A 13,678-nucleotide genomic window follows, 5' to 3' on the forward strand; every position below is an offset into this window, starting at 1 on the left:
GAGAGAGAGAACTGAGCCAGACTGCTGTAAGTGAAGGGGCACTGCCGTCAGCACAGGACATCTGCTGTGGCAGCTCACTCCCATCTTACCTCTTTCATACTTGAGCTCAGTGACATCACATCGTGGATCACTGCCCAACCCTCAACTATAGTGTACTGGCATGCAGCATTACGGAAGCTTTTATATATATGTGTGTGTGTGTGTGTGTGTGTGTGTAGAAAAACATTCAATCTAAATTACTAATAAAACGGATAAAGTTGTGAAGATACCACATATCTTATTTACGTGATATGAAGACTGCATGCTGTAACTGAACGGGAAGCTTCGTCCCCCTGGGCCAGCTTTCCTAACTCCAGACGGTACTATGCAGCCTGCTGGGAGAGAAGGCACCAACAGCCCTGCCCAGCTGAGGAGCCTATGAACTACAATGCTAACCAATCAGGCAAGAGTCATGAGGGTAACAAATCACTCTCACTGGTGCTGGGGCCTGCTTCGTGGGAGGAAGCCCATTCCTAACACTGTAAATCTGGTCTAAACCCCAGAGGCCCTGGAGGGAAACCTACAAACACTGTTTAGCTAACTCAGATAACCTCTATCCAGTGAATGGACAGCATGGTAGGACAGAATGGCCCACAGAGGCTCTCAGCTAGTCAGGGTGCTGAGAACAAATGACAGTGTTCAGCCCTAACCAGGACACTTACACCACCCCCTCTGAGGCTTAAGAAGCATTGTGGGAGGAGGATGAGAAGAAGCGCTTTGAAATGCTACCTTCAAGACATGACATTGCTGTGGCCATCATGATCTCATGGAAGCAAAGCTTACCTGAACAGGGTCTGGCACAAGAGTGGGTCGGTTTAACAGCCAATCACAGATACGGGAGGAGCTCATGGGGCCCTGCTGGTGTTATGAGAGGTGTGGGGGAGGTGAAGTAGTCATGTCTTTAGTTGTCTACCCAACAGTAAGCACTAGTGAAGACAAAACAGAATAAAACAATGTGAATGTGAAAAAGGAACTCATGGAAAAGGGAGAAGGGACAGGGTGGGAGGAAAATAAGAGGGGGTGGGAAAATTAATCAGAATGCATAAGTAATGTGTGTGTGTGCAAAATCATCAAAAAACACATTTAATCAATAAGTAGTCTAGTATAGAAACACAGAAGCCATAAATGTAGTCCTGTGTAGTAACTGTATCAGTTACACTTTCATGTAACTGGCCTCAGTAGGCTTGTGCATGTTGGCATCACCACACACGGGAGAGTGGTGTGTTATACTGGGACACTGTGATGGCTACGAGGACCTCATAGGAAATGGGGCATTTTCATAGTCTGTTGTTACATCACTGTGTGGAGTGACTGCACGCCCCAACTCTCGGGAAACGGTGAGCTTCCTGAGGGTGGACCAGACTGCCTCACGGTCATACTTAGCCCCTGGCACCCTGCCTGGCAGACCTTACTTTGAACAAGTGAAAAAAGGAGATGAAAATGTTCAACTCAAGATTCCTACTTTAGCCAGGAGGTGGTGGCACACACCTGTAATCCCAGCACTCTGGAGGCAGACAAAAGTGGATCTCTGAGTTCAAGGCCAGCCTGATCTATAGAATTAGTGCCAGTACAGCCAGGACTCCACAGAGAAACCCTGTCTTGAAAAACAAAACAAAAAGAAGAAAGAAGATTCCTACTTTGAAGAAATGTATGGTCTAGTTTCAAGGTTGGTGTTGACAGTAAAAACCAATTATCCAGACCAGGTAATGTAAGTGACAGATGAGCAGAGGCCTCGTCATGGCTCCCAATCAGCATCAGACAACCTCTACACTGTAACCGCTGCCAGGGCCCAATAGGCAGTGGAGGCTCCGTGTGAGCAGCAGCGTGAGCACTGTGGTGTGGTGTTCACAAAGGCCAGGAGCATTTCCTGCCGGAGGGCGGAGGTTGAGGAGTACTGAGCGCGAGCCTGCATAAACATTCCCCCAGCTCAGGGGAGTGGGGCTGCATGGAGTACAGGCTGGAGGCATTTCTTCCTCCACAGGCCGGGAGGTGGCCAATTCCTGGAGGAGGCAGCCGCAGTGGATCTGGGGTTAGAGGAACTGGTTTGCTCCTTCCATAGGTGAGCCCTGGGGATGAAACCTGGGCTGTCAGGCAGCAAGCGCTGCAGCTCCTGAGCAGCCTCACCTGCTCCTCCTCCAATGCAGCTTTGCAATGATGATGACGGAAAGCTCACCTCACCCCCACACACACTCAGTTGCACCTTCCTCCTGAGCATCTGGTCCTGTCTTCACTGTTTATCTTTCCTTCCTCCTGCCCTTTGTTTTCTTCCTCTCTCCTACCAGCAAGAGAAGGCAATGGTGGGGATGAACAAGGGCAAAGTATACAGATTCGCATTCAGGAAAACCCATTTATTTGCTAACCAAAAAAAAAAAATAAAAATAAAAATAAATCCTCCCAAGGGGAATGCTTCCTATAAGCTAATCCTCAGCAGTCACACCACCACAAAAGTGGGAACTTTTCTGAGCAACCACGGTCTTCAACTAAAGGAGTAAGGCTGCAGTGTTGGGTTCGGGCATTGGTTAGAGGCAGGAAGGCCTGCTGAATCCTCCTCTGCGCACTCTAGGCTTATCGGCTGCTGGGAGACTCTGAGAACATGTTGTGGCCCAGCAGAAGGCGGGGACACCGTAGGCCCATGCCCATCAGTTGAGCCTTTGGGAATTAAGGGGCTTGTCTGAGCTGAAATCTCAGGTGCAGCTAGACGGCCTTAGAGAGAGATAAATGGTTACAGGGGAACCAGAATGAAATGAGTCCATCTCCACAAAGAACCCAGCATCCAATATACATACAATCCTCACCACTGCTACATAGCAAATTGGTCCCAAACTTGGTCTAAAATTAAAAAGGCGATGCACTATTGCCTACTGCTGTGTGGAACTCTCTCTTTCTCCTCTCCCTTTTCCCTCCCTCTCTCCTTCCTTCCTTCCCTTTCTTTTGTAGTTAAACCCAAATGGTGACCAAAGATAGACAGGAATGATCAGACCCAGTCACCATTGTGACCCAGAAGGGTACACAGCAAATTCTTGAGCTCCAGGTCCAGCAGCTAGAGACCATGATGCAGGACCTGCTCCGGAGGCTGGGCAGCCGCGTCTCTCCAGCTCTGCGTCTGCCGCCTAGCCTCTCCTCTGAGTGGCTCTTCTTCACACCTGCATCCTTCCTTGCGGGATGTCCCATGGTCCTGCCATCTCCAACAGCCTGAGGTCTCTATGACAACTTAGGTTCCACCATTACAACTTTACAGAATGAAATTGATCTGTGTCTGTCTTTCTGTCTCTCTCAATCTCCCCCACCCAACTTCCACTTTAGTCCCTCTCTTCTGTCCTCCCTTACTCCGGGAGTGAGTGGCAGACATACCATCGAGCAGGCAGGGTTTCCAGACTGGCAACTGTAGGCTGGTTCACATTCTTTCCTCTAGCCTTCCATGACCATTGTACACAACCCTCTACAAACCACTCTCAGATTCCATTCTGATATCTGCCCACTTTATGATGGCTTCTTAGTTACAATGAGCTATAATTCAGGCTCTTTTGCCTTGCCTGGCCCTATGGTGAAGGTGACAAAACCAGTCACTTGTCCTGTCAGTGGTAGGCAGAGCCATATCACCAACTTTGGAAACAGGAACCAGGGCTCTTATGACAGAAAAGAAGCAGGCTTCTCTCTGAATCTCATAAACACTGACAAGAATCTGCTGTTTTTCCTAAGTCCTTCACTGTCTCTCCAAGAAGAATTTTTTCTCCTTAATCAGATACAAAACGCTGATGAGGATTTCTTCTAAATGAATCCCTGCTTCAACAGTGAGTTAATATGACATCTTCTAAAAGAAATGAAATATTTAAAGACAGAGTTTTCTGTTTTCCCTCTGAGGAAAAGACCCCTTGTGTGTGAATCACAGAGCTTTCGTCCCTTGGACAGATGACCCTGAGTCACCTGTGGGCTGCAGGCCACACTGACAGCGGAGGCTTTCCCCGGGGAGCTGTGGGAAGCACCATCGGCTGTGGCCGCCCTCTGCCCGTATCCTAACAAAGCCCAGAGAGGAGGCAGGGCAGTCCTGGGGCAAGCATGCACTGCTCGTCAAGACTGCGCACTGGAGCAGCCTCGCTGATGCTGCCTGTGAACTGGACCTCCCCTCGGATAAGAAAGAAGTTTCATTTTCTATTTCAAAATTTGCTAAAGAGAAATTTATTATTACTTCTGAGAATAAACTTTACTTACGTATGCTTTATATTGAATCAGTTATACACACTTCTGGAGAGTTTGTGTTTCCGGATATTTGTGTTTCCCGACAGAATTTCTATGTTGAAACCTAAGCCCCAAGGTGATGGCATGAGGAAGTGGGGTCATGGAATTGATTGGGTCATAAGGCAGAGTCTTAGAGAATAGTATCAACATCTTGATAAACAGACCCAGAGAACTCACTGGCCCCTACATTAGTGAGGAAACAGAAAAGCTGTCAAAGGAGTCTTCAGTCGACCCTGAAGCGCTGGCCTCCGCGTGGGATCCAGATTCCAGAAATCCAGAACAAAATTCCCATCAGGTACCTAGCCGGGGTATTGAAAAAGATGCCCTTTTCTATGCACAGTTCAAGTTTAATCACCCCGGACCCTGCTGATAGAGTCTAATCATTCTGCAAACACGTAAGGAGCCCTCCACTCTAACAGTCAAGATAGAACATGAGGATGGAGGATGGGTGGCTCCATCAATAAATCTGAGTTTGATCTCCAGAACCCAGAATAGAAAAGCTGGGTGTGTGGGTCAGTGCTTAAATTTCCAACGCTGGGGAGGCAGAGACAGGCCCTAATTGGCCAGACACCCCAGCCTACTTTATGAGATTCAGGCATAGACTCTGTCTCAAAAACAAACAATAGGAGCTGGAGAGGTGGCTCAGTGGTGAGAGCTATGGTAGCTGTTGCAGAGGAGCCAGCTTCAATTCCCCAGCACTCACATGGTGACCTACAACCATCTGTAACTTCAGTTACTTCTTTTTGACCTCATTGGGCACCAGGCACACACATACATACAGGGAGGCAAAACATTCATTCACATAATTGTTTTTTTTATTAAACAAATGCTGGGCATGGTGGCACACACCTTTAATCCCAGCACTTGGGAGGCAGAGGCAGGCAGATCTCTGAGTTCAAGGCCAGCCTGGTCTATAGAGTGAGTTTCAGGACAGCCAGGACTGCACAGAGAAACTCTGTCTCAAAAAACAAACAAACAAAAACCCACCACAACAACAACCAGTAAATAAGTAAACAGAAATAAATAAATAGTAAACAAACGAAACAAGGTGGACCTTAGCTGAGGAGCAGATCCAGGCTGCCTTCAGGCCTCTACACACCGTTGCAGGCGGGAGCCACTGCCTCTACAGTAGATTAATTCGCCATCGTAGATGACTGTGTGTAGTCTTTCTGTCTGGCTTCTCTGGAGCAACACACTGTTTTTGCGTGTCGCTAATGTTATTTCACATGTTGCTAATTTATTTTAGTGACAGGATAGTACTCTGTTATACGGGTGTACAAGTCATTCATCCATTCTCCTCTTGGTAAGTGTGCGTGGCTTGTTTCCAGACTTTTGCTGCCAAGAACGAACTACTGTGAAGATGATCTAAAAGTCCTTCTGTGGACACATGTTCAAGGTCTTCTGGGATACACACCCAGGAACGGAGCAGACTGGACTTCTAGGAATATATCAAGTGTGGAGCATAGTGGTGAAGGCCTTTAATCCCAGCACTAGAAGGAAGAGGCAGGAGAATCCTGTAGGTTTGAGGCCAGCACAGTCCACACAGGAGTTCAGCCAATGATACATAATGAATCATTGTCTATTAAAAAAAAAAAAAAAAGGTAGGCATGGTGACACATAGCTATAAAATGGAAGTGAAGACAGTGGAGGTAGGAGGAGCATGAGGGCAAAACAGACAGACAGATTTTTGTTTCATAATAACTAAAAGAATATAGGACCATAAAGATGGTTCAGCAGTTAAGAGCACTGGCTGTTCTTATAGAGGATCAGAGTTTGATTCCCAGCACCCATGTGGGGCAGCTAATAATTGTCCATAACTCCAGGGGAGCCAATACCCTTTCTGGCTTCTGCCATCTTGAGAGACATTTCTAGGTCACAGAACTAACAAAATGGCAATAGAGTCTCCAAAGGATTTATGTACATTTCTAAGAAGAAAGATTTACCAATTTTGAGTTTTCTAAAATAAAGACTCAAATAAACAGAAAGGAGAGTAAAAGAGGGGAGAAGGCTGTTCTCCTTTCTGTCTGTACTTTGAGGTCCTTCAGTTCAGCCTTCTGTCTACTGGTGCCACAGTATTCACCATCACAACCAACTCTTATTTTCATCAAGAAGCAAACCTTATTTTTAATTTGAATGTGTTCTTACAGTCTATAATGGTTTGCTTGTCTGCCTGCCTGCCTGCCTGCCTGCCTGCTTGGTGGTGGTTCTGGGGATAGAATCCAAGGCATTAAGCACATCCAAGCCATGCCCCAGCCCACTGCAAACACTTCTTAATTCATAAAAGAAAACCTCCAGGCCCCAGCTCTCCACCAGGAGCCCCAGACTTCGGCATAGGTGAGGGCTAGAGCTGAAGCCTTTAACCATTGCAGCCTCTGGTTCATGAGGTGCACTGTGGCCATAGTTGGCATCTCTATTCCAACACAGTCCTCTCTATGTCAAACTCATGTTTATTCATGAGGCAACAGCTCCTAGGAAACCACCCCTCCCTTCCTCCCACTGTAAGTTGTTGCTGGGGTCACTGCAATCCTTTACAAGGTACCAGCAACGTCCTTAATTGACCCCTTACCTCTGAAGGCACCCGGGGTTAGGGAGGACACAGGACTGCCTTGGTGACAGGCACTGTTTTGGTCACTCATTAGCTCCAAGCACAGCCATGACCTGTACTTCTTAGCTGAGCTGATTCTGTTGTTCTCTCTGAAAAGCTATCTGTAAATGGCTCTATTCAATCACTGCTCTTTCTTTCTCTCAAAGACTACCAATCTCTACATGTTTTTTAACTGCAATTGGGTGGCTTCCCTTTCTAATTAACTCAAGTGGCCTCTTCCTGACAATGGTGGCTATAATTATGCTGTACTTAACTCCCAGAGGACTGCTTTATGATTGGTGGGCAGATGGGCAAGGTGACCTTTTTCCTCCCTCGTTTTGCCTATACTTGTTTCTGAGGAAGAGAAAGCCATTGGCTCCCACATGCAAAACCGGCTCTCATGGTTCAGAGGGACTGCCTATGACCCACCTGAGTCCCTTCGTTCTCTTCACCACAGCGCGGTGTAGCTGAATCATTGGGTTCAGGGCCAGGGAGCTTGTCTTTGGTGATGTGTGACACTGTGGGAGGGGAGATGGTGATACTGTCATTATTTAAAATCACTTCCACCCACAGCTGAGTCACTGGAACGTCATGACTGCTTAGGCTTTTGCATCAGTCTCAAAAATATCCCTCCACAAAGCTTTGCTCTCGGGTGGCGTGCCTGCTGCTTCCCTCAGAGGAAAACACCAGTACCCACCATAGAAAACACTCCCTTTGCATCGATCGCCCTGGGGCAACCTGTGCAGTCCTGGACCCGTTCAGAATTCTGAGGGAGGCCAAGCAAATCCCTGAAGTTTCCAAGAAGCTTAGGAAGCTGAAGGTGTGACCCCCATCAAAGTAAAGAAGCCAGGGCTGGAATCTAAGTTTTCTCCCTCCCGGCCCTGCCCTGGGTCAGTGGCGAAGCAGCAGTTGGCTGAAATGCCAGGGTCGTCTTGCATCCAGCTGTAGACTTCAGAGCAAACTAGAGTGCCCCCATGCCGACGTCCCCCCACCGCCGATCACGAGTAATGATCACTCCCAGTTCCTCCGAGTTCAAAATGAGAGCTTCCTACAACCGCTTGGCTGCTTTCCAGACCCCAGGGAGAGGCCAGAAGGAGAAGTGATTTGCAGCACCGTGAGGTGGAAGGGCCAGGTGGTTAAGATCTCGGCTTCGGAGCCAGGCAGACTGGAGGAAGACTGTGTGGCTGGCCGGCTGACTCAGTTTCCTGCCAACATGATCCCCACAGGGCCGCTCTGCTCTGAGAATTAGGGAGCCAGTGACAGAAGCACTTACCTCAGGGCCACGCTCACCAAATCCCCTGAAAATGCCTGAGCTGCTACTGTCAGTGTGATAATTACTGTAGCCATGTGGATGGTGAGCCCGGCCAGGTCGGACTCCGTGAGCAGTGGGTGTGGTCGCACTTTTGAAGAATTTTCTATAATGGGTGTTATGCAGGGGGGCCCTGGGTCTGAAGCCAGAGCTCCTGTATGTCTGTGCTCTACTGCTGACCACACCCTCCTGCCCTGGCAGGGCTTTTCTTTGTCTTTTAAATTAAATTTTAATAATTATTTAAATGTTAAATTTAAAATGTAGTATTTGATTCCTAAGCAGTTTTAAAAATTATGTTACCACAGCAAATCTGTACTGAAAGAGAAAAAAAAAATTTTTGTTTTCATTTATTATATGGGTGAATAGAGCCCCCTGCTGTTTGGAAAGCCCAGCCTGTCTGGGGTTTTTTAGTTTGCTGTTGTGGAGTTTGCCTGGCTCATCCAGTCTGCAGACTCTTGAGCACCTTCTAGAAGGATCCTTGAGGCCCAGGGGGATTGGTTAACACATCCACTAACCTGCAGCACTGAGAACTTGAGCACACCAGCCTCTCTGGGGTTAGGAGCGTGTGGAGGACAGAGCACAGCTGTGAGGAAGCCACAGGGCCAAGTCAGAGCTGCGGTCCTCCTCACAGAGTGAGGATCCTCCCACTGCCCTCTGTGCTGGGAGTATGTGAGGAAGCCTTGGCAGGTGTGTAAAACAGAACTACCCATGGCAGGCGGCTCCTTTCCCTGTGCACCCCGTCCTGAGCCATGCCAGCTTCCATCCTTCAGAAGTGAATTCCACTTACAGACAACAGAGGGATTAGATCCAGGCCAAGCCACTGTCAAGGGTGGGGCAGAGATGTGTCTGCTCAAATCTGCTTACAGAGTTTGAACCAGCACTCCTACCCCCCACCCCAAAAGGGTGGAAAGGCAGAGCTTTCTCCCCCTGGATATCTGTGGCCTGGGCCGCCCTCCTCTCTGAGACAGGTCTGCCTTCCAGCAGTCAGCCCAACCTCTCTCCAACACACAAGCATCTCCACATAGATTCCTAGCAATGCCTGGTACCCCGCCTCAGCTTCCAGCGCTCCGAGGGCTCATGTCCCTTCCCTCATCCTCACTGTTTTCCAGAAAATCACCAGTACCCCAAGCCTGGACTTCCACCTTCCCTTCCTCTAGATGACCAGGACATAGACACTTTTCACTCACAAGGAAAGGCTCCAGGGGCAGCTGAGAGATGGAGGGTGAGCCACTGTAAGCACCCAGCAGATGTGCCTTCCATGTGAAGATCATCCTACTCAGGCCTCCCTTTAGGAGCATCATGATTCAACAACAATCATAGTTCTGTATGTGGTTGATGAGCAGCTAGCTGGTGGACACCTCAAACCACAACACCACACCACAGTGTACAAGACAGACTGACATAGCGGAATTATCAGCTCTCTGTCCACTGGCTAAGGGCAGGGTAATGATAGGTTCCCTCAGGTCCAGAACTTCCATGTCTGGACCTGACAACAAGAAGAAATGTAGCTTGGGCCACTCGTGCAGGCATGCACACACGCGCCTTGCCATTGCTCCAAGCATCCACCACAGACTACATGATAGCTTTTGGCTCTTGAGATAGTCTCATGGTGGAGCCCAGGCTGTCCTCAAAAAAAAAAATCCCCCTGCCCCAACCTCCCACATTTGGGGATTACAGGTGTACGCCACCTTACCTGGCTTCATTAGCAATATTTAAGAGTGGCAGGTTTGGTTTTCTTTAAAGGTGGTATGTGTGCATACTGTATGTTCAGCCTATACTAAATGTTTAGCCTATATTCAATGCCAACATTGCCTTTGAGGAACAGAAAATATTAGAAAATGGAAATGAGCCCGATGCCAACTTTAAATGAAGCTTTAAAAAGTTATGGGGAGAATGTTTTAATTATAATCTCAAAACAGCCAGGCATGGTGGTTTACACCCTTTAATCCCAGTACTCAGGAAGCAGAGGCAGAGTCAGGAGGATCTCTGTGAGTTTAAGGCCAGCCTGGACTACAAAGCGAGTCCAGGACAGCCAGGGCTCTAAACCCTGTCTCTAAAAATAAAAATCTCAAAAAACATTATTTAAAAAGATGAGTTTGGATTTAAAAATCCTATTTCCTAAATACCAATCCTATTGTCTAAAAACTTAAATGAAGTAATATTATATATAGATATGGATATTTCAAACCATTTTCCTGCCTCTATTGCCTGAGAGAATTTTGAATTTGCAGGGGTGTCCACAGATCCCTTCCCATGGGTATCACATACTTGGGCACACTGGACAGCAGCCCTCCCTACTTTTCTGCACAGCACAGCATCATCACAACCAGGTCAGGGCCTCCCAGTGGTGCCCACAGAGGCCTCAGCAGCCTCGGTTCCCAGGGAGTCAACCTGCGTGTTTTCCTGAGTTCCTGCTGTCCCAAGCAGGGCCTTCGGGCATCTGTCTGCACCCTAGCTCTGAAGCCAGGGCTGCTTTCCCCTGGTTCCCTCCACACAGCATAAACTGTTCCACCCATGCCCGGCAGTCTCCTGCCTCAGAGAACTTGCACTTGACCCCACACTCAGCATGGCTATTCCTGCTCTGGGCATCTCTACTGCTCCCTTCTCCTTGGCTCAGCTCTTTTCTCAGCAATGCTGACATCTTGCTTAAGAGCAAACCCTCCTGGCAGTCGGAGAGATGGCTCAGCGGTTGAAAGCACTGGCTGCTATGGCAGAGGCTCTAGGTTCAATTCCCAGCACCCACATGACAGTTCACCACCCTGTAACCCCAGCCGCACTGGGTCAGACACCCTCCTCTGGCCTCCACAGACACTGCATGTATGTTTTATGCAGATAAAACACCCAGCACATTAGATAAAAATAAGTAAACTGAGAGAAAGAAAAATAAAGCCCTCTCTGCCATCTACTGCTCCTGCTTTCTCTCTCTCTCCTTCCCTCCCTCCTCCCTCCCCTTACCACCGTGTAAGCTCTCTCACCTGATCTCCTTGAGGACAAAGGTCTTTCCCTCACTTCCCTTGGTGAAACCCTAGCAGCTGGGGCCTGGCAGAGCTGTCTGGGAAAATGGTTCTCAGACAAAACAGGCAAATAAAAAAGACCACAACAAAGCAAAGTGTAAACCAGCAACACAGCTTGGCCAGAGCGTGCTTGCATTCACAGAGCCCTGGGTTCAAACATCAGCACTGCATAGCCCAGGCATGGTACCACAGGCTGTGATCTGAGCAGAACATCATTCTCAGCTACAAAGCGAGTTCGAGGCCAGGACGAGCTAGTTCTGTAGGACCCTGTTTTGGAAACAGCAACAACACAGTTTGCAAATATCATGTGACTTTTACATCTTCCTCTAGATAGTAAAGCTGTGAGTGTTGTGACATCTCTAAAGCTAAATGACTTAAGTACCCGCTGTTTGCTTTCTGGTCTTTTCTTTTTCCTGTCAGCCACAACCTCTTGTCACCACCTCACCCCTGCCCGGCCACATCACCCCTGCCTTACCTTACAGACACAGCCTCACCTCCTCATCCTCTCAGCTCTTCCTCATTGAAGCTCCTGGATTCTTTGATAAAGTAAGAAAATGTTACATTAGAAGGAGCATGGGGAATGAGCCTTTTTTAGTTCCAAAGCCTAGGCTCTGAAAACAAAACAAAAACAAACCAACAAACCAACCAACAAAAACAAACCACTGTGACAGGACGGTGCCAGATTTTTGTGCTAAGCATGAAAAACACTTGACAGGCTTTTGAGGGCAAGAATGAGGGTGAAAAAGAGAGTGAGCTGGAACAAGGGAACTGTTCTCTGAAAGAGCCATGAGACTGGGCACAATGATAAATGCTTGCAAGCCCAGTATCTAGGCGACTGAGGCAGGAACATTACAAGTTCAAGGCTGCCTATGCTAAATGATGACTTTGAGGTGAGCCTGGTTCACACAGCAAGACTGTATTTCAATGTACAAACCATGAACAGAGGTGCCCTTGTCAGGAGCTGGATCTGCGTCCTCGGCTCCACATCGCAGAGGGCCACACAGCCTGAGCAGCACACCCACATCTCTCTGGCTCAATCTCACATCAACACTGCTGAAACCCTCTGTCCACAGGCCACTTAACAGCAGACACCAATCTTAAGGCTGTTTTAGCAGCTCACTCTCAGAGGATTGAGGTTTCCCTCAGGCTCATCACCATCTTCATGGAACTGCATTCAAAAAACAGAACACAGACCAGCAAGAGGATTCAGGGGCACCTGACAGAGTTCCCCAAGACCAAGCTGTCTTCAGACATGTGCACCCAGACATGTGCATGTGTGCTGGACCAGAGCATTACCACTGAGCCGCACCCCAGCCAGCTGTTTTTAACTCAGGCCTCTCGGTGTCTAAAAGCTAAGCCAAGGAAGCATTGCTTCTGTAAGCAAAATGATTCAAATAACACCATCATCTATACTGGTTCCTCTTCCTTTTTCATTGAAAGCAAGTAGCTAAAATGCTTGCAGTAAAATTAAGAATAAATAATGGGTAATTAAGCACATTAAGTAAGAATGCACTGATAAGTAAAAATAAAATACCTAAAAGTACATTAAACAATGACAGCTATACTACAAGCATGTACACACACACACACACACACACACACACACACACACGCGCACACACACACACACACGCACTCACACACACACACACACGCACTCACACACACACACACGCGCACACACACACACACACACACACACGCGCACACACGCGCACACACACAGCTTGGGGGGCTATGGAGTATTTAATCTGTTCTCATTTGGGGGGAACAGAAATGACCTAATGAAGGTGATTTATCTTTATACACACTAAAGCACGATTTCCCAAGAGCCTCATCTGGTCCTTGCCCTGTGGCCTTGAGGCCCCCAGGCTCCAGTTCTGCCCTGTGGTGGCCGATTCACTAGTCATCTTACCCTTAGCCCCACAGAAGCCAGGTCAGGGAAGCCAGTCAGGGCCCGGGAAAGAAGAGAGTCCACTGAATGTGTGCCATGTATGTGTGGCTCAGTAAACATCCTGTGATTTATTGGATCAATGTTGCTGGGCCCTTAAACAACAAAGAGAAACTGCAGTTTGTCCCAAACAACTTGACAGCAGAAATGCAATTACTCAGCCACCTGAATCAGGAGCTTCACGGGTTCATGACTAGCCTGAGCTAGTCTGATCCAGCCTGGGCTATATAGTGAGACCCTGTTTCAAACAAACAATGACAACCAAAAGACTGAAGCAAATGAATAACAAGTATCACATCTGGAGCCTCTGCTGATCTACCTGAAAGCCTCGTGATTCTAAATGTTCTTTGCAGTTTTGCCAGTGTAGGTGAGATGAGATTCTACCAGGACTATAGTTCCTGGCTACTTCCCTCGTGAACTCACAACGGCAGGTCCACTTAGAAACCCTGGGCAAATGGCTAACTGAGGTATCTATTAACATCAAAGGGACACTGGCCACCAGGCTCTCTCGGTCCCTGTTACAGACTCTGGCTCCCCTCAGTGCT

At 48.0% G+C, this 13,678-nt stretch overlaps 1 long non-coding RNA gene across 1 annotated transcript; it reads right to left on the minus strand.

The window, feature by feature from the left end:
* Positions 1–5,068: 5,068 nt before the first annotated feature.
* Positions 5,069–11,651, minus strand: LOC132655836 (uncharacterized). Its single transcript, XR_009593716.1, has 2 exons — positions 7,289–11,651; positions 5,069–5,854 (listed from the first exon to the last, which is right to left on the minus strand). It is a non-coding gene; the product is annotated as an uncharacterized LOC132655836 (long non-coding RNA).
* Positions 11,652–13,678: the final 2,027 nt, after the last annotated feature.

Source organism: Meriones unguiculatus, chromosome 8, assembly GCF_030254825.1.
Source record: "Meriones unguiculatus strain TT.TT164.6M chromosome 8, Bangor_MerUng_6.1, whole genome shotgun sequence".
Lineage (NCBI taxonomy): Eukaryota > Metazoa > Chordata > Mammalia > Rodentia > Muridae > Meriones > Meriones unguiculatus.